Source organism: Ursus americanus, chromosome 8 (assembly GCF_024610735.1).
Source record: "Ursus americanus isolate L20-20 chromosome 8, mUrsAme1.1.p, whole genome shotgun sequence".
Taxonomy (NCBI): Eukaryota; Metazoa; Chordata; class Mammalia; order Carnivora; family Ursidae; genus Ursus; species Ursus americanus.
Window position 1 is genome coordinate 21,525,090 of NC_142134.1, and position 22,234 is coordinate 21,547,323.

Here is a 22,234-nt window from a genome sequence, read left to right on the forward strand (position 1 = left end):
TGGTCAGTTGTGGAACTTGTATATATGTATATAAATTCATATATATATACACACACACACATATATATAGGAGATGCTGTATAGGAGTTACCTCTATAGGAATGTATGTATAGGAGTTACCAAAGGCAGTAAAGGAGTCTTGGCACCAGGGGGGTGCCAGACATTGGAAAAGACAACAAAAGAAGGTTAATATTATTAAGGGAAAAAGAAGCCCAATAAAAAAAGCCTTTGATAGTTGACCAAAATTTTCTTCCAGTCCAGGAGTTTAACCAATCACTGAAGGAGAGAGAGAGAAATCATGTAAAGCACCAGTTCGAGTATTTAAATCTTTTAGCAATCCTGTCACATTTTTGTGTTAATCTGGAATATATATACAACGTTCTGTTTTTATGATAGCACATGTTCCGCCTTGTGCAGCAATTAAAACACCTAGTGCCAATTTTTTTTTGTAAAACTGCTTTACCCCTTTGTGTTACTTTGGTATTTAATAGGGAAATGCTATCTTGAGTGTCATTTAGAGCTTTGATTGTGTATTATTAAGAGCTTCCATGTGTCAAGTGACATCCTCCAGTTCTTCATTGTCATTTGAAGAGAAGTTTGAGGTCTTCCACAGGTCCACAGGACTAAGAAGGCATGTTAGCTGGCACACTGGTTTCCAAGTTTGCAGAGTCTCAGAGTCCAGATGAGAAGACTCAGTCCACAGGTTGGGCATCAAAATGATGTGATTTGATGTGGGGTGGGGTACCGGAGTCAACAGTCAAGAAAGAATACTTGAGGTGTTTTTGGTAGTTTTATTAAAGCATGGGGGCAGGACCCGTGGGCAGAAAGAGCTGCACTCAGACGTTTCCTATGATTGGAAAAAGAAATCAATGTCTGCTTTCATCATTATGATTGAACATTATTCTGGCAGTCCAAGCCATTTAATAAGGCAAGAAAAAGAAATTAAAGATGTATGGGGTGGAAAGGAAGAAATAAACTGTCTCTGTTTGTAGATGACTTTATTTCCAACATTAGTAATTTCCAGGAATTTATTTTTAAAATTTTAGGAAAGGGGTGTCTGGGTGGCTCAGTGGATTAAGCATCTGCCTTCAGCTTGGGTCATGATCCTGCAGTCCTGGGATCGAGCCTCATGTGGGGTTCCCTGCTCAGTGGGGAGTCTCCTTCTCCCTCTCTGCTCTGTCTCTCTGTCAAACAAATACAATCTTTAAAAACAAAAAACAAAAAGCAATTGGTTGTGTAAAAATTTGAGTTTGACACTGGTGGGGTTTTGAGCTAATGAATCTCAGCCTGCTGTTAAGAAGTAAACAGCATACAAGACAATATATGGAGGCCACCTCTGGCTCACGTATTTAACAATTGGGTAGTGGGTTGTGGCTGGAAGAAACTTGAGCACATATTAGAAAAAGTCTAGATTGCCTTGAGGAGACTGTTGGTAGAAATATGGATATTAAAGGCAATTCTGGTAAGGAAGGACTCAGGAGGAAAAGAGGAACATATTATTGGAAACTGAAGGAATTTTATATATAACTGGAAGAATTGTTATAGAGTAGCATAAAACTTGGCTGCATTGTGTTCTGCAGGTGTGGAGAAAACAGAAATTGTAAATGATGAAATTGAATATGTTGCTGAAGAGATTTCCAAGCAAAGTACTGAAGATGCAGCCTGGTATTTTCTTTCCGCTTAGGAAAATGTAAGAGGAAAGAGATAAATTAAGGAAGAAACTGTTAAGCAAAAAGGAGCCAGCACTTGATGATTTCAGAAGTTCTTGGCCTATCCAGATTTCAAAGGATGCTAACATTAGGAAATTCACTATTAAGGAAGTGAGTTCTGGAGAGAAGGCCAAGTGTATGGCTGGATAAACTTCTGCTTAAACAATTAGGATGTAACCCACGGATCCACTCAATCATCTCAGTAGAAGGCAGGAGTAATGGGGTTATCCAGGAAATATCTAATGCTGTAGACTCTTGTGACATACATGAGAGACCCACATGTTTTTTGAGAATGTTATATCAGCAGGAACACTGCTAACTTGGACTGAAAGGGACAGAAACAGGACATAATGAGAGAAAGCTGTTGGGCTTCCAAAATTACTCAAGCAGGAAATTACAACTGCAAACATATGCTACCTTTCAGGAAAAAGTAATAATGATTCCAAGGGTAGAGCCACACAGGTTGCACAGAAGCCTCTGAAGTCTCAGTGGGCAGAGCATTAAGACACAGGGTATTATTACCGGGTCTTAAAACTTAACAGAATTTTGGGATGCCCGGGTGGCTCAGTCGTTGAGCATCTGCCTTCAGCTCAGGGCGTGATCCCAGGGTCCTGGGATCGAGCCCCACATTGGACTCCCTGTTCTGCTGGGAGCCTGCTTCTTCCTCTCCCACTCCCCCTGCTTGTGTTCCCTCTCTCACTGGATGTCTCTCCCTCTGTCAAACAAGTAAATAAAATCTTAAAAAAACAAACAAACAAAAAAACCTCTCCATGTGATTAAAAAAAAACTTAACAGAATTTTTCGTTATGTATTTCAAACTTACTTGGGACTGGTGACCCCTTTATTCTTTCCGGTGACCCACCTTACTCCCTTTGGGAAGGGGAATGTCTATCCTATGTCTATGTCTAATGTTTATATCTATGTCATCATTATATTTTAAAATTCAAATAATTTGTTTTCTTGTTTTACGTGTTCACAGAAAGAAAACTTTGGTTCCAGGGTGGATTATACTCAGAGTCTAACCCATACTTGATGTAGATGATGAGATTTGGGACTTTTGAGCTGATGATAATTAGATGAGGTTTGGGACTTAGACTTGATGCTGTAGGAATTGAAACTTTGGATGAGGATGTTGAGATAGAGTGAATATATTTTACATGTAAGTCTGATGTGAATTTTAGGGGGCAGAAAGTGGACTGTAGTGGGTTACATGGTGCCACTTTCCAAAATGTCCATATTCTAGTCCTTAGAATCTGAGAATGTGATCTTATTTGGACAAAGAGTTTTGCAGTTGTAATTAAGCTAAGGATTTTAAGATGAGATCATCCTACACTACCTGAATAGGCTCTAAATCCAATGACAAGTGTATCTATAAGAGACGCAAGAAGAGAGATGTGATAAAAGACGAGGAGAAGGGCATGGAAAGATAGGCAGAGACTGGAGTTATGCAGCCATAAGCTAAAGAATGCCAGGAACCATCAGAAGTTGGAAGGGCCCGGGAATTTTTCTCTCCTAGAGCCTTCAGAGAGAGCAATACCTTGACTTTGAGCTTCTGGCCTCCAGAACAGTGAAAGACCTCATTTCTGTTGTTTTGTCACAGAGTTTATAGTAATTTGTTGCAGAATCCCTAGCAAACAAATACACCTACCTTGTTACGATTTTAGGGTAGGATCTCTGTTAAGGGAGGCTCATGTAGCATTACAGAAGAGCCCTGATGCACATTTGGTTTCTTTGTGTAGGTGCGGAGCCTTATTCTTGGTTCTGGAATGATTAGGACATGAAAAATACAGCCCTAAGTTCACACAGATCTCTTCATAGGCTCCCTACAGAGCAAACTCTCAGGAAAAGCTTAAGGTTCTATGTTTCATATAATTTTCATCTTATTTGGCAATATATAATTCCACTGAAAAAGGTAATTTGTTACCAGTCTTCCAATTTGGGGTGGGATTACTTCTAGAATAAGGTGTAATTCCAATGTATAGTTAAGACATAAGAGCAAGAAGACAATCTTTCTGAGCTGGTTGTCTCATCTGTAATATGAGAAAGCACTGATACCCAACTTGCAGAGTTGTTGTGTTTTGTTTTGTTTTTTTAGGATTGTTTATTTCTTAGGAGAAGGAATAAAAATGTGCTTTTTAAACCTATAAAGTACTACTTGTGATGGTTAATTTTATGTGTTAAGTTGACTGGGCCATGGGGTGCCCAGATTAAACACTATTTCTAGATGTGTCTGTGAGGATGTTTCTGGATGAGATGAGGTGTACTCAGTAAAGTAGATTGGCCTTCCCCCATGTGGGTGGGTAGCATCCAATCAGTTGAGGTCTTGAACAGAACAAAAAGCAGAGAAAGGAAGGGTTTCTTTTCTTTTTTTTTTTTTTAAAGATTTTATTTATTTATTCGACAGAGATAGAGACAGCCAGCAAGAGAGGGAACACAAGCAGGGGGAGTGGGAGAGGAAGAAGCAGGGTCATAGCAGAGGAGCCTGATGTGGGGCTCGATCCCATACCGCCGGGATCACGCCCTGAGCCGAAGGCAGACGCTTAACCACTGTGCCACCCAGGCGCCCCGAAAGGAAGGGTTTCTTTTCCTCCTTGCTGCCTGCTCTGCTGGGACATCAGTCTTCCCCTACCCTTGGACTAGAATTTACATCATTGGCTTCTCTGGTAGCCCTGGAATCACACCACTGGCTCTCCTGGGTCTCCAGCTTGCATATAGCAGATTGTGAGACTTCTCAGCTTCTATGATCATATGAGCCAAATTCTTATAATAATATCTATCTCTCTATCTGTCTCTATTCATCTATTTTTTTTTTTTTTAGTTTTAGTTCTATATTCATTCTGTTTCCCTGGAGAACTCTAATACACTACACAATTCTGCTTTTAAAACCAAATATTATTAGATGATTTTTAAGTCAAAATATTACAACTTTTATGCTTTACATTGTCAAGTTTTGTTTTGTTTTTTCCCCTTTCTCATACCTTACTCTAGTAGGCTCACTCATTCAGTCAGAGTCAAGTAGCCTAACCTCTTATCAAGTTTCCACAATTTTGGATGACTTGCCTACTCTGGGCCAAATTCAGACTAAGAATTTTGTGGGGTTTTTTTGAGACTATTAAAAAGAATAAACTGCCTTTGGAAAATTGTGGAGAAGCAGTTTTCTCCTGGGATTAATATCTTCACCAAGTCATTCCTAATGGTGTGTCACTTACCTATTACATACTAGAGCTATCCAGTTATTTTGTTTTTCTTACTGGTAAAATATTTGTCTTAGGTTCCTGGACCCAATTCCCAATTCCTCTGTGTGTGTATGTGTGTGTGTGTGTGTGTGTGTGTGTGTGTGTATGTGTGTGTGTGTGTGTGTGTGTGTGTAGGCTTCCTACATCAACAAGCCATTCTCAGACACCAGCAGGATCTCAGAATTCTGTTACTGCAATCTGGAAGCTCTCTAAATTTCCTTTTTGGGTTTTTATGGAGGCTTTGTTACATGGGCATGATTGATTAACTCACTGGCTGTTGGTGATGGATTCAGCCTTTAGCCGTTCTACCTCCCCAGAAATCAGGGGATGAAACTGAGAGTTCCTCTAGTCATGATTGGTTCCCCTGTCAACAGTCCCCATCCTTAGGTGCTTTCTGGAAGTCACCTTCATTAACATAAATTGTGGTGGAAAAGGGGTTTGTATGAATAACAAGACACCTGTTTCAGCTTTGTGGCTCTGAAGCAATTTCAGGAACTGAGACTAAGAGACCAAATATAATAAAAGATGCTCCCATTGCTCTTATAAGCTCAAGAAATTCCGGGGGTTTTGGGAACTGTGAGCCAGGAACTGTGAATGAAGACCAAATATATATGAGAAATATACTTTGGTCATCTGGATGATCAAATATATATATATATATATATATATATATATATATATATATATATATATATATATATATATATATATCACCGTATCACAGTTGGCCATGAGATTTTGTTTGTTTCTCTGTTTTGAGAGAGCTAAGTATTCAATTATGTTGACTTTAACTGTAGAGTCTTTCTGTGTCTAAGAACAAAAACCAAAAAACCTAGATGCTAGCAGAAAATCTCAGTCAAAAATCTAAATAAATATTGCAAAATAAATCCTGATATTAAATTTTCTGTTTTAATCTAGATTTTAGATGTCACTGACTATAGCCTTCATGTTTATTCACTTCAATCAAATGGAGACTATGATTTTAGCGAGAAGTGTCAGAAAGAATAAGATAAGAAAAATATGTCAACTCTCACTATTCATGTTGCAGTCTTTAGCTCCAAAATAATAGAATGAAAGGCTATCTAAATTTATTCATGCAAAACAATTACTTCCCATATCTGATTCATTACCATATAGCCATGTTAACTCATGGTAGATTCATTTCCTTTATTTGCTTTCTCTGAAGGCATTTTTTTCACTTTACTGTTTACTGCTTGTCCAATATTTTGTTTTTTCTACTATTCTTTGTTCAAACTGCAAAAATCTGAAATAGAAATATAATATAGAAGTATAGGCATCAGCTAACATTTTCTATGGCATATGGTCCTTCAGATGCCATATGTACCAGTGTTTAGTGATTCTGGCAAAGAGGCATAGAATGGTGAAATCCAACTGCCAGGATTGCTGAAAACAAATATGTAAATGCTCCAGGGCTTTTGTTATTCATAACATACCTCTAACACAGCACATACAATATGCTGTTCATTCTGTAACTAGTATAACTAATAAACCACATTTTCCTCTCTAATTTTTTAAGGCGTCTCCAAGTTTGTGTGGCCTTCTGCCTCTAACCTTGAATCCCATGATTGAACTCTGCATTTCATGAAGCTCATATTAATGAAAGAGGCCTAGGGGAATACATCCATCCTTTTTCAAGGGTGTTTATTTATTTTTCAAATTAAAATCCAAAGTCTTCTGCAGGCCTCTTCTGTGAAACAAAGAAAATGCACTGGGCATGTTCTCTAGACAGTCATTAGGGGAAAGCAGCTAACACCAGGAAAGGCAAATTTGGGCAGAAGAACAGGAAAAGTTTTCTTTACTGTGAGGCTGTTTTGTTTGTTTGTTTGGCTGTTTTGCTTCTCAACAGTGAAGTTCTGTAAGATGTAATGTGACAGGAGGTCTGTAGATATAATTATTTTGAAAAAGGGCAATAGTGACAATTTTAATAACTTTTAAGCTGCTACATGTATTCAAGCTCATGTAAAATGATCACAATTTAGAGAATAAAAGCTGACCTTGTTTTGTTTTGTTGGCTTATTTCTGCTGATTTAGACATAGCTGATGCGAGGCACACCTAATCTCCTCCTTTCTGTTTCATAGATAGGCAATCCACACAAAGTGGAAAGAACAGCAGACTAGCAGCTAGAATCCTTAGAGGTCATTACTTTCCATTTGTCATTAGACAAGCTGTTTAACCTCTTTGAGCCTGTTTCCATATGTACGATGAGGATAATATCTTCCCTGGGGATATTAGTGTGAGGATAATATGATATAATCTTCATGGAAGTGCACTTATCTAGTATTATTATTATTAAAAAGAAAACATCTGTAGATTTTCTGGTAGTTTAGAGGCCTAAGGAGGCTTGTACTACTTACCACTGAGTAGTTTTCTGTATATTCAAAATCTAAAAGGAAATTGAAAATAGAAAGTTGTGAATGAGGAGGGAGTTAGGATGGCGGAGGAGTAGGGGACCCCTTTTTCAGCCGGTCCCCTGAGTCAAGTTGGATAGGTACCAGACCAGCCTGAACATCCACAGAATCAGCCTGAGACACAGGAAGATACATCTGGATCTCTACAAATGAACATCTCCAGCAATGAGTATTGAGGTATGAAGCGGGGAAGATAAATGGAAGGAGGAGGGAGCCCCCACGTTCGGGCGCCAGGAAGCGGTAGCCACCTGCGGGGGGGGGAGCGGGCAGACTCTTGGACCAGCATCCGTGAGAGAGAAGACTGAGACCATGAGCCGGGGAGCATGCACCACCAGACTGAAACGGAGCTCCGGAGCGCTCACTGGAACCAGACTGAGACCGGGAGCTCCAGGAGCTCACGGGGGCGGTTGGCGGCTGGCAGCGTTAGAAACACAAAGGAGACGCACCGGCCCTGGAAGTGAGGGCTGAGATGCCGGGTGTGGGGCGCACATCCTGGGACGCTGCAGGGTTGAGCAGCACCAACAGTAACAGAGTTAAAGTGGCCAGAACATCAGTGGAGAACGGTCCGGGATCCCTCTGTTCTGAGACAGAGGCTGAGATTCGGCCGCTGCTGCTCTGACTCTCAGAAGAGGCACAGCAAAGCGCCAGGGAAAGCCACCAGAGAACAAAAGCCTGGAAAGACCGATTCACAGCGTGCCCATCCCCATCCCCCCTCACAGGGGACACGGAGACTCTACCCAAACAGGGTTGCCTGAGTATCGGCGCCGCAGGCCCCTCCCCCAGAAGGCAGGCTGAAAAATCAAGAAGCCCACATCCCTAAGGTCCCTATAAAACAAGGGTGCACGGCCTGGGTCCCAGTCAATAATTGGGGCTCTGGACAACCTGCAACCTCTCCTCATCAGAATGACGAGAAGGAGAAATCCCCCCCAGCAAAGAAAAGACAATGAGTCTGTGGCCTCTGCCACAGAACTAATGGATATGGATAAAACCAAATTATCAGAAATGGAATTCAGAGTAACAATGGTCAAGATGATGTGTAGACTTGAAAAAAGTATTAACGAAAATGTTAATGAGAATATAGACTCTCCAAGGGCTGAAATGAGAGCGAATCTGGCAGAAATTAAAAATTCTATGAGCCAAATGCAATCAAAACTAGAGGCTCTGACGACCATGGTCACTGAGGCAGAAGAACGTATTAGCGAATTGGAGGATGGGTTAGTAGAAGAAAAAGCAAAAATAGAATCTGGACTTAAAAAAATCCACACTCAAGAATGTAGGTTACGGGAGATTACTGACTCAATGAAACATTCCAATGTCAGAATCATCGGCATCCCCGAGGGGGTGGAGAAAAACAGAGGTCTAGAAGAGATATTTGAACAAATTGTAGCTGAAAACTTCCCTAATCTAGCAAGGGTAACAAACATTCATGTCCAAGAGGCAGAGAGGACCCGTCCCAAGCTCAACCACGACAAACCTATGCCACGTCACATCATAGTGCATTTCGCGAATATTAGATCCAAGGATACAGTATTGAAAGTGGCCAGGGCAAAGAAATTTCTCACGTACCAAGGCAAAGGTATCAGAATTACATCAGACCTGTCTACACAGACCTGGAATGAAAGAAAGGGTTGGGGGGGGGGCATTTTTAAAGCTCTTTCAGAGATAAACATGCAGCCAAGGATCCTTTATCCAGCAAGACTGTCATTCAGAATTGATGGAGAAATAAAGACGTTACAGAATCGCCAGTCATTGACCAATTTCGTAACCACGAAACCAGCCCTACAGGAGATATTAAGGGGGGTTCTATAAAGGTAAAAAGCCCAAGAGTGATACAGAACAGAAAGTCACAATTGATAGAAACAAAGACTTTACTGGCAACATGGCATCATTAAAATCATATCTCTCAATAATCAGTCTCAATGTAAATGGCCTAAATGCTCCCATAAAACACCACAGGGTTGCAGATTGGATGAAAAGACATGACCCATCCATTTTCTGTCTACAGAAAAATGTCTGACTCATTTTGAACCTAAAGATACATTCAGACTGAAAGTAAAGGGATGGAATACCATCTTTCACGCCAATGGACCTCAAAAGAAAGCTGGGGTAGCAATTCTCATATCATAGGTTGGATTTTAAACTAAAGACTATAGTTAGAGACACAGAAGGGCACTATATTATTCTTAAAGGATGTATCCAACAAGTGGATATGACAATTATAAATATATATGCCCCCAACAGGGGAGTAGAAAGATACACAAGCCAACTCTTAACCAGAATAAAGAGACATATAGTTAAAAATACGTTAATAGTAGGGGACCTCAACACTCCACTATCAGAAATAGACAGACCACCCATGTAGACAATTGACAAAGAAACAAGGGCTTTGAATGCCATACTCGATGAGTTGGGCCTCATAGATATATATAGAACACTACACCCTGGAACCAAAGAGTACTCATTCTATTCTAATGCCCATGGAACATTCTCAAGAATAGACCATGTTCTGGGTCACAAAACAGGTCTCAACTGATACCAAAAGACTGAAATTATTCCCTCCATATTCTCAGACCACAATGCTCTGAAATTGGAACTCAACCACAAGGAAAAATTTGGAAGAAACTCAAACACTTGGAGACTAAGAACCATCCTGCTCAGGAATGATTCGATAAACCAGGAAATCAGAAATCAATTTAAACAATTTATGGAGACTAACGAGAATGAAAACACAACGGTCCAAAACCTATGGGATACTGCAAAGGCAGTCCTAAGGGGGAAATACATAGCCATCCAAGCCTCACTCAAAAGAATAGAAAAATCTAAAATGCAGTTTTTATATTCTCACCTCAAGAAGCTGGAACAGCAACAGAGGGACAGGCCAAATCCACGCATGAGGAAGCAGTTGACCAAGATTAGAGCAGAAATCAATGAATTAGAAACCAGGAGTACAGTAGAGCAGATCAACAGAACTAGAAGCTGGTTCTTTGAGAGTACTAATAAAATTGACAGACCACTGGCAAGACTTACCAAAAAGAATAAAGGACCCAAATTAATGAAATTATGAATAAAAAAGGAGAGGTCACAACCAACACCAATGAAATTGGAAGGATTATTAGAAACTTTTATCAACAGCTTTATGCCAATAAATTAAGCAATCTGGAAGAGATGGAGGACTTCCTGGAAACCTATAAACTACCAAGACTGAAACAGGAAGAAATTGATTTTTTAAACAGGCCAATTAATTATGAAGAGATTGAATCAGTGAGAAACAACCTTCCAAAAAACAAAACTCCAGGCTCGGACAGTTTTCCTGGGGAATTCTACCAAACATTCAAAGAAGAAATAATACCTATTCTCCTAAAGCTATTTCAAAAAATAGAAACAGAAGGAAAGCTACCAAACTCATTCTATGAGGCCAATATTACCTTGATCCCCAAACCAGGCAAAGACCCCATCAAAAAGGAGAATTGCAGACCGATTTCCCTAATGAATATGGACGCCAAAATCCTCAACAAGATACTTGCTAATAGAATCCAACAGTACATTAAAAGGATTATCCATTATGACCAAGTGGGATTCATCCCTGGGATGCAAGGGTAGTTCAACATTCGCAAATCTATCAGTGTCTTAGATTTTATCCAGAAGGAAAAATTCAAAAATCATATGATTCTCACAATAGATGCAGAAAAACATTTGATAAAATACAGCATCCTTTCGTGATTAAAACCCTTCAGAGTGTAGGGATAGAGGGTACATTCCTCAATCTCATAAAAACCATCTATGAAAAGCCTACAGCAAATATCATTCTCAACGGGGAAAAGCTGGAAGCCTTTCCCTTAAGATCAGGAACACGACAAGGATGCCCACTCTGGCCACTATTATTCAACATAGTACTAGAAGTCCTTGCAACAGCAATCAGACAACAAAAAGGGATAAAAGGTATCCAAATCAGCAAAGAAGAAGTCAAAATGTCTCTCTTTGCAGATGACATGATACTCTATATGGAAAACCCAAAAGAATCCACTCCCAAACTATTAGAAGTTATAGAGCAATTCAGTAATGTGGCGGGATACAAAATCAATGCTCAGAAATCAGTTGCATTTCTATACACAAATAATAAGACTGAAGAAAGAGAAATTAGGGAATCCATCCCATTTACAATAGCACCAAAAACCATACGTTATCTTGGAATTAACTTAACCAGAGACGTAAAGGACCTGTATTCTAGGAACTATAAATCACTCTTGAAAGACATTGAGGAAGACACAAAAAGATGGAAAAATATTCCATGCTCATGGATCAGAAGAATTAACATAGTTAAAATGTCCATGAGAGACTATGGACTATGAGAAACAAACTGAGGGCTACAGAGGGGAGGGGGGTGGGGGAATGGGATAGGCCGGTGATGGGTAGTAAGGAGGGCACGTATTGCATGGTGCACTGGGTGTTATACACAACTAATGAATCATCGAGCCTTACATCGGAAACCGGGGATGTACTGTATGGTGACTAACATAATATAATAAAAAATCATTATAAGAAAAAAAAAATGTCCATGCTACCCAGAGCAATCTACACTTTCAATGCTATCCCAATCAAAATACCAATGACATTTTTTAAAGAACTGGAACAAATAGTCCTTAAATTTGTATGGAACCAGAAAAGGCCCTGAATTGCCACGGAAGTGTTGAAAAGGAAAAACAAAGCTGGGGGCATCACAATGCCGGATTTTAAGGTGTACTACAAAGCTGTGATCACAAAGACAGCATGGTACTGGCACAAAAACAGACACATAGACCAATGGAACAGAAATGAGAACCCAGAAATCGGCCCTTGGCTCTTTGGGCAACTAATCTTTGATAAAGCAGGAAAAAACATCCAGTGGAAAAAAGACAGTCTCTTCAATAAATGGTGCTGGGAAAATTGGACAGCTACATGCAAAAGAATGAAACTTGACCACTCTCTCACACCATACACAAAGATAAACTCCAAATGGATGAAAGACCTCGATGTGAGACAGGAATCCATCAAAATCCTAGAGGAGAGCATAGGCAGCAACCTCTAGGACATCAGCCACAGCAACCTTTTTCATGACACATCTCCAAAGGCAAGAGAAACAGAAGATAAAATGAACTTGTGGGACTTCATCAAGATAAAAAGCTTCTGCACAGCCAAGGAAACAGTCAAAAAAACTAAGAGGCAGCCCATGGAATGGGAGAATATATTTGCAAATGACACTACAGATAAAGGACTGGTATCCAAGATCTACAAAGAACTTCTCAAACTCAATACGTGAGAAATGAATCAACAAATCATAAAATGGGCAGAAGATATGAACAGACACTTTTCCAATGAAGACATACAAATTGCTCTCAGACACATGAAAAAACGTTCAAAATCATTAGCCATCAGGAAATTCAAATCAAAATCACACTAAGATACCACCTTATGCCAGTTAGAATGGCAAAAATTGACAAGGCAAGAAACAACAATTGTTGGAGAGGATGTGGAGAAAGGGGATCCCTCCTACATTGTTGGTGGGAATGCAAGTTGGTACAGCCACTCTGGAAAACAGTGTGGAGGTTCCTTAAATAGTTAAAAATTGAGCTACCCTATGACCCAGCCATTGCACTACTGGGTATTTACCCCAAAGATAGAGACGTAGTGAAGAGAAGGGCCATATGCACCCAATGTTCATAGCAGCATTGTCCACAATAGCTAAATCATGGAAGGAACCGAGATGCCCTTCAACAGATGACTGGATTAGGAAGTTGTGGTCCATATATACAATGGAATATTACTCAGCTATCAGAAAGAAGGAGTTCTCAACATTTGCTGCAACATGGACGGCACTAGAGGAGATAATGCTAAGTGAAATAAGTCAAGCAGAGAAAGACAATTATATGGTTTCTCTCATCTATGGAACATAAGAACTAGGAAGATCGGTAGGGGAAGAAAGGGATAAAGAAAGGGGGGGTAATCAGAATGGGGAATGAAGCATGAGAGACTATGGACTCTGAGAAACAAACTGAGGGCTTCAGAGGGGAGGGTGGTGGGGGAATGGGATAGACTGGTAATGGGTAGTAAGGAGGTGACATATGGCACGGTGCATGTTATACGCAACTAATGAATCATCGAACTTTACATCAGAAACCAGGGATGTACTGTATGGTGACTAACATAATATAATAAAAAAACATTAAAAAAAAAAGTTGTGAGGGAAAATTACTTTTTCTGGATTTATTTTTTTTTGGGTTGAATCAAGTGAAATTGCCATTTTTATAGGTCAAAAATGATCTTAACATAAGAAATTTCCCTTGGCTCTCCTTAGCTGTTTTCATGGATTGCCCATAACACACACACACACACACACACACACACACACACACACACACACACACACATCCCTGATACCCTTTCCTTTCAAGCAGTAACTAATAACTAGAAGAGCTATCTGATTTCCATTTCTACTTAATAGCTTCTTCCCTTTCTCTCGCCCCCCAGTTTGGCACCAAATTATTTTGATTGTGACTCTGAAATGCCTCGCAAATGTGAACTTCTCATTTCCACTGCCATGCCTCAGTCCAGTCTTCATTCTTGTTTAGATTGTTGAAATATCCTTCTATCTAACATTCAACCTAGGAATACTCTGTAGCAACAACAATGGTGATTTTAGGGCATAGAGAATGCAGGATCAGCAAACTGTCTCTAGATTTAGTTTGAGATCCAAGATATGATTATGAAGAGATGTGAAGGACATTAACAGAAGGTGGGAGGAGAAACAGAATGCTGAGGAAGTGGATGCTAAGAGCTCTTCAGGAGGAAGATAAGATCAATAATCAGGGAACTCTAGGACAAGGTAACAGAACCTGCAGTAGAACATTTATTAAAATTGTCCTCCCATAGTCTCATTTTCAGCCATTGTGTTTGGGAGTGGAGGGATACACCTCCTCTTACAGGTGAAAAGTGACAGGATTGTTTCTTGGGAAAACTTGAGAATGTGGCCTTTCTATTGGAAAAGTAGATGGAGTTATGTTACAGGAAACCTTATGGAAAAATTCCTAAATGGGGCCTGAGGTCCCTGAAATGCTAACATGTAATAATAACTTTTCTTTCCCATGGATATTCAGATAAGACTGGTAAATTCTATTTTTCTTAAACAAGGTGGCTCAAGATTGCTGGGCTCTTTTTTGAAATGTTCCATCACTGGATTGAAAGAAAAAAAATGACTAAGAGTCCTTTTAAAAGATCCCTTTTGTTAGGTATTTTGATATGAATATATCCGCATATAAAGTAAGGAAAATCTTATCTCTGTCTTCCAAACAAAACAAAGAGAAATTACAATTTAATTTTACCACAGGAGAAATACTTCCAAATTTCAGCCTGGAAAAAAATAATAAAAAATACTAAGTATAAGAGCACTTTTTCTCCTCCTAGGTATGGCATATTGGACAAATATGCAGAGAATCAGCAATTAGGAAGAAGTAATCCCTCCATCACTGGGATATCATTACTGAGAAAATAATGCTAATTCTGGGACCATTAACAATTAAAATGTTTTATCTTCAGACAGAGATATCTGGTGTAGAGAGGAAAGCAACCTCAAATTCAGCAGAAACTATGATAAATAGTTAATCCTGATTTTATTATTAACCTAGGACTTGTTAGAGATATATGCTCTACTAGAGAAGTCCTTCAGTTAGGAAATAAAGGTACTGGTGATGATGAAAGATTTCAAAATAACTTGTCTCTGATCATTCAAAGGAACCAACATAAGGCAAACATACTCCAGGGAATGGTGTCATCTGCCATCGATGATGAGAATTCTCAAGTGAGACTAGATCATGATGCCTGCTTAGATCTTAGGTAAAGAAGATAGCCTTCAAAAGAAGTACAAAGTAATCTCATGAAATTTTAATAAATACATTTTGAAAAATTCAGAGAGGACAGACAAATGCTTCAGAATAAAGCAGGGCTCCCAAGAAGAGTAGAGAACCTAGGACACTTAATCAATGGATCAGTCAATTCATCAATTCAATACGCTAGAACCAGACTCTATGAGAGACACTGAAGATGGACTATAAATATACAGTCTCAACTCTCGAGGAGCTTATAGTCTAATTGAAGAGGAAGATGAGAAAGATCAAAGACTATAGTGTGACTCATTCTAGCCGTGGTAAGAAGTAGAGAGTGATTTTGCTTGGGTGGTCAGAGGATTCACAGAAGGAGAATTATCTGCGCTTGGTTGTTAGAGATGAATAGCAGCCTGCCAGAAAGGGAGGGAAGACGTTACAGTCAGAGGGAATAGCATGTAGTAGAGTTAGAAAGCCTGAAAGAGTCACATTGGAAAGAGCAAGAAAAAAAAGATTGGGATTTATGGAAAATATGGATTACAGAAAAGATGAACTAGGGAGATGAAGAAAAAAATAGAGATTTGGGGATTTGGAAAATGCAGTAATTAGATTTGATTAGTAATTTGTAAAATAAGGAAATTTTCAATGCGCTTGCTCGGCTAGCAGGTACAAAGCATAAATTGGCTTAACATTGGGATAAATTGGGTATGCTCCCAAATGACAATAGGTAGTGATATATCTGTAATTCTGATTTCCCCCCACGTTCTTTATCCCTTCACCCCCTTCATCTCTTGACCCTCACCTGACTAAATATCTCTGTACCTAATCTATATGGCACTCTAGCATGGTTAAACAGGTGGGGGTTTGGGAGCATCTAATTTTATCGCAGACCCCTGTGCAGGATTCTAGGAGTTACACCAGGGTCCTTTCTTGGAAGCCCCTAAGTTGCTGATCATGCTCCTACTCCAGATTGATTTTGCCCATTCTTGAAATGACCAAAGTGAGCAAATAAGCAGATGAATTCTGATCAAGAGAAAATACAAAGAGGAAGGGCAGTGGTATTATTTCTCCATCAGATGCAGAGAGAAATGAATTGAGTAAACCTTTTGATCATCTACTGGAAAAATAGGGACTTCTTAATATTCTTTTATTTTAAAACATACTTTCTGCTTACACTATGACTGCACCTGTTCTTGTGGGTCACCTTCTTCTAAGACATGCAGAATTGATGCTGGAAGGTGCATTTTAAATAGAGATAAATACTGTAGCAAGGAGGTAGTATTTTAGTATTATTCCATCAACATAATGTATTTTCTAAGTAAATAATTATTGATCATTACAATAACTCAGGTACAAATGTTGCCATTAAATAATTAAGAAAATATTTCTACATACTAATCTATGGCTATATTTTTTACAGAATAATTACACATATGTGCACCTGTGTGCACATGCACACACATGTGCAAATACACACAAACATGCAAAATGTAGTTTAGAAAAGAGCCAAACCCCTTTATGATAAATTTGCCAACAGAATAAACAATCTTGAATATAACGAAAATCTTGCCAAGTCCTGTCAGAAAATTCTTGTGGTTCAATGCAATTCTCGGATGGTGAAGAACCACTAAAATAACCCCTTCACTCAGACTCCTGTGATTCTCTGCAGGGAGCTTTCATTGCAGTTGTCACTGAAAAAGCAATCAAATTTAACATATAGATACAAGGAGTGAAAGCACGTGAGTGAGTGTGTGCTTGTGCGTGTGCATGTGCACACAGGTATGTGTACAGAGGGACAGCTGAGGTCTTTGCCCTAATACAGTGTATGTGAATAAAAAATGATGGTTTGTGATCCATTAGGAGGTTATAAAATCAGTTAATAGGATTGTGACTGGCATTTTACAAAATGAAGTTGAATAGAAAACTATGAGAGAGTGTATATATAACATACTGGAAGTGTACGTATTTTTTGTGTGTGAAATGTGTATGCACGTGTGTGTGTGTGCACGTGTGTGTGTGTGTGTGTGTGTGTGTGTGTTGGGTCATGATCTCCACTTCAAAATGTGGGTTATAATAAGAAAATTGACATTTAATAACTGTATTGGTCTGTCCAGGATGCCCTGACAAAATACCATAGACTGGGTGGCTTAAACAATAGAAATTTATTTTCTCACAGTTCTGGAGGCTGGTAGCCCAAGATCAGGGTGCCAGCATAATTGTGTTCTGATAAGGGCTGTCTTTTTGGCTTGCAGTCAGTTGCCTTCCTCCAACAGTGGAGAGAAAAAAAGAGCAAACTTTTTAATATCTCTTGTAATGGTATTAAACTCATCACGAGGGCCCTCATGGCCTCATCTAAACCTAATTACCCTCCCAAAGGCCTCATCTCCAAATGTCATCATACTGGGACTTAAAGCTTCAACATATGAATCTGGGGGGGCACACTTTAGTTCATAGAATTGACATAGGGTTTATATTTTAATTTTTTCTGTTCAGTTCACAATAGTCTTATGTTGGAGACTATGAACTCCTTGAAGGCAAGTATTAAATGTATTTCATCTTTATACCCTCCACTGCCTCAGGAATGTCATGCACTTTGGAAGATCAAAAGTAGTTCTCAAACAAATGGTGAGATACTTGTATTTAGAAGGATAATAAAGATACTACTTTGCATTGATATGGCTCTTACTACCTTTCAGAGTACTTTCCATCAATCATTGATAATTCAGAACTATTCTGTTGAAAGGAAGCATACAGAAATGTTGTGTTAATAAGTTTAATTATGTCTCAAGTGTGTTCCACATTACGGTGGTACACAATAAAATATTATTTAAGTAGATACTAAAATTTGTGTTTGTGAAGGACCTAGGTTTTGTGTGGCCTGCAGCTTGTACAATTTTGGAGAACTTCACTAAAAACAGAAATACAAAACAGTGAATAAAAAATTAGGTTACAGTAGTGAATATTTGGTAGAAGGAATGAAGAAACTGGAAAAATTATGCAAGTTGACAAATACCATGAACATCCACAAATCCAGAAAAATATAAGTAATTTGAGTTTTTATAAATGGCTGGCATTTCTATAATACTTTCTTCCTACATTTTTGTTGAATACACTTTGATTGCCTTTCTTGTAAAAATTTTTTAGAATCCTTTTTAATAAGAGAATAGACTGTTTCTCTAATATAACTGATTGGATTTTCTCTTTTATTATTGATAAGTGAGATTCCTAGAATGCATGATTTTAGACACAGTTATACTTACTGTTTGAAGTACTGCTACAGATTTCTGCTCTTAAAATACATGGATTCTTATTATGTTCTATGAAGTACAATTCCATTAAAAAGGACCAAAAAAAACCCCCTCATTATGGGTTTATAATTGTATAAATTGTACTAGTAAATATATTTCTGAATGGGGATAACTCCTGTTTTGATTAAGTATCAATGAAAACTAAATCCTCTGTTTATGATTTTACATATGTGATGTTAGTAGAGCTTTCCAAAGGTTAGTTTCTTGCTCAGTACATTTTTTAAATTAATTAATTAATTAGAGAGAGAGCACAGGTGAGCAGGGGGAGGGGTAGAGGCAGAGGGGCAAACAGACTCCCTGCTGAGCGTGGAACCCCATGCAGGGCTCCATCCCACCGCCCAGCCCTGAGATCATGACCTGCGCCCAAACCAAGAGTCAGATGGTCAACTGACTGAGCTCGCTAGGCATCCCTTGCTCAGTACATTTTAAACTGTATTTCTTCTGTATTATCCTTTTACTCATGATACCAAATGCCATAGGACATCCTCATTTATGCTACAAACTCTGGCTCTGTGCTTTCATGTCAGAACCCCAGGTTAGTCAGCACATTGAGAGGTAGAATTATGGGAAGACATTCCCACAATGGGATGGTTAGTAATAATTTAAACTAAATATAGAAGTGACTGTAAACATAAATATAGTTCAGTAAAGTCCAACTAAATGTACCCCTTGTCAACTTTAGTTAGATCCCCAAAATATCATGGACAATATCAACCAGGGAAGTGTGATGGAAGGGAAGAGGATTGGAAAGATGCAGAAGTGTTTAATCAATTGCATTTAAAATATCTTTCTTTCTACTGGCATAAAGGCAGACCTAAGCAAATGGAACAGAATAGAGAACCCCCAACTAATCTTTGACAAGGATGCAAAGAATACAAAATAGGCAAAGGATACTCTCTTCAACGGATGATGTTGGGAAAACTGCATATTCACATGCGAAAGAATGAAGTTAGATCCTTATCTTACACTGTAAACAAAAATCAACTCAAAGTGGATTAATGACTTAAATGTAAGACATGAAACCATAGAACTCCTAGAAGAAAACACAGGGAAAACCTTTTTGACATAGGTCTCAGCAATGATTTTTTTGGATATGACACCAAAAGTGCAGGCAACAAAAGCAAAAATAGACAGTTGGGACCACATCAAGCTAAAAGCTTCTGTGCAACAAAGGAAACAATCAGTAGAATGGAAGGTAACATATGGAATGAGAGAAATATTTGCAAACTATATATCTGATAAGGGGTTAATATCCAAAATAAATAAGGGACTCCTACAACTCAATAGCAAAGCAAAACAAAAAAACCTCATGGATTTTAATAGACATTTCTCCAAAGAAGACATACCAATGACCAAGAACTATGTGAAAAATTGCTTAAATCACCAATCATCAAGGAATGCAAATCCAAACCACAATGTGATACCACCTAATGAGGATACCTATTACCCAAAAAACCCCACAAAATATGTATTAGTGAGGAGAAACTGGAATACTTTTACCCTGTTGGTTGGGATGTAAAATGGTACAGCTGTTATGAAAATAAATATGGAGGTTCCTCAAAAAATTAAAAATAGAACTACCATATGATCCATTAATCCTATTTCTGGGTATAGAACCAAAACAATGGTCTCTTCTCTTTCTACCATCTTGGAGCCTATGGAGGCCTGCTGGAAACAGGACTCCAGAAACGACAAAGACATCTAGAAGGCTGTGGTACAAGACCATGTTTGCTGGCTATAAGCAGGGTCTCCAGAACCAGAGGGAGCATACAGATCTTAAAGTTGAAGGTATTTATGCTCAAGATGAAACTGAATTCTATCTAGGCAAGAGATGTGCTTATGTGTACAAAGCAAAGAACAACACAGTGACTCCTGGTAGCAAACTGAACAAAACCAGAGTAATCTGGGGAAAAGTTACTCATGCTCATGGAAACAGTGGCATGCTTTATCCCAAATTCCAAAGCAACCTTCCTGCAAAAGCCATTGACCACAGAATCTGTGTGATGTTGTACCCCTCAATGATTTATACTTGTTGAAAAGTAAATACATAAAGGTGTAGATTTGAAAAAAAAAAAACCCTGAAATCAAGATCTTGAAGAGATATCTGCATTCTGTGTTCATTGTAGTATTAGTCACTTAAGATATGGAAATAGCCTAAGTCTCGATGGACAGAAGCTGGATAGGAAATGTGGTATATGCGTACAATGGGATATTATTCAGCCTTAAAAAAGAAGGAAAGCCTGGCTAAAATCAAGAGGACAAGTGTTGGCAATAATGTGTAGAAAAAAGAACACTATGCACTGTTCGTGGGAATGTAAATTGGTGCGGCCACTGTGGAAAACAATATGGAGGTTTCTCAAAATATTAAAAATAGAAATACAGTATGATCCAATGATTCCACTATTGGAGATTTAGCCAGGGAAGATGAAACACGAACTCAAAAAGATATATGCACCCCTTTGTTTATTGCAGCATTATTTACAATAGCCAAGACAAGGAGGCCACCTAAGTATCCATTAGTAGACGAATGGATAAGGAAAATGTGGTATATATACACGATGAAATACTACATAGCCATAAAAAATGAGGTTATGCCATTTGAGACAACATGGATGGACCTAAAGTGTATTAGGCTAAGTGAAATAAGTCAGACTGAGAATGACAAATACTGTATGATTCCACTCATAAATAGAATCTAAAAACATGAATAAATCAACAAAAAGCAGAATCAGAACTATAAATACAGAGAACAAATTGATGGTTGCCAGAGGGGAGAGTGGTAGAGGGATTAGGAAAAATGGGTGAAGGGGAGTGGGAGGTACAGGCTCCAGTTATAGAATCAATAAGTCACAGGAATAAGAAACAGAGTGTAAAGAATACAGTCAGTGACATTGTAATAGCGATGTAATGGGACAGATGGTAGTTATACTTGTGGTGAACATAGCAGAATGTATAAACTTGTCAAATCACCAAGTTGTACACCTGAAACTAATGTAGCATTGTATGTCAACTGTATTAAAAAAAAAAGTAGATAGAAACCCTGCCACATGTGACAACATTGATTAACCTGCAAGCCATTATGCTAAGTATAATAAAGCAGTCTCAGAAGGACAAATAGCTGCATAATTCCACTTCTATGAGGTATCTAAAATAGTCAAAATCAGAAAAACAGAGAGTAAGTAGGGGTTGTTAAGGGCTGAGGGACAAGGGAAATGGGGAATTGTTCAATGGGTATGAAATTTCACTTATTGAAGATGAACATGTTCCAGAGATCTGTAACACACGGTGCCTATAGTTAACAATTCAATATTGTACACTTACTCATTTTTTAAGACAATAGATCTCATGCTATTTCCACAAAACAAACAGACAAAAAAAATAAAGGGTCAGGAGGAAACTTTTGTAAGTGATGATTATGTTTATTACCTTGATTGTAGTGATGGTTTCATAAGTATGCATATCTCTAAACTCATGAAATTCTATACATTAAATATGTCTGGCTTCTTATATATTAATTATACCTCCATACAGCTGTTTAAAAATTTTTTTCACAAATTTTACAAAACATATCACCATAGAAATATATTTCTAAAGCTTCTCTCCTGAGCTTGGAAGGGGTTCATGCAAGGGAGGGGTCTTGAAGCTTAACATTCATTATCTTCATGATAAATCCATCTCTGCTTTTATTAGATTTAGAA

The 22,234-nt window shown here is 38.5% G+C and overlaps 1 pseudogene; it reads left to right on the forward strand.

The window, feature by feature from the left end:
* Positions 1-633: 633 nt before the first annotated feature.
* Positions 634-20,572, forward strand: LOC123789503 (large ribosomal subunit protein eL33 pseudogene; annotated as a pseudogene).
* Positions 20,573-22,234: the final 1,662 nt, after the last annotated feature.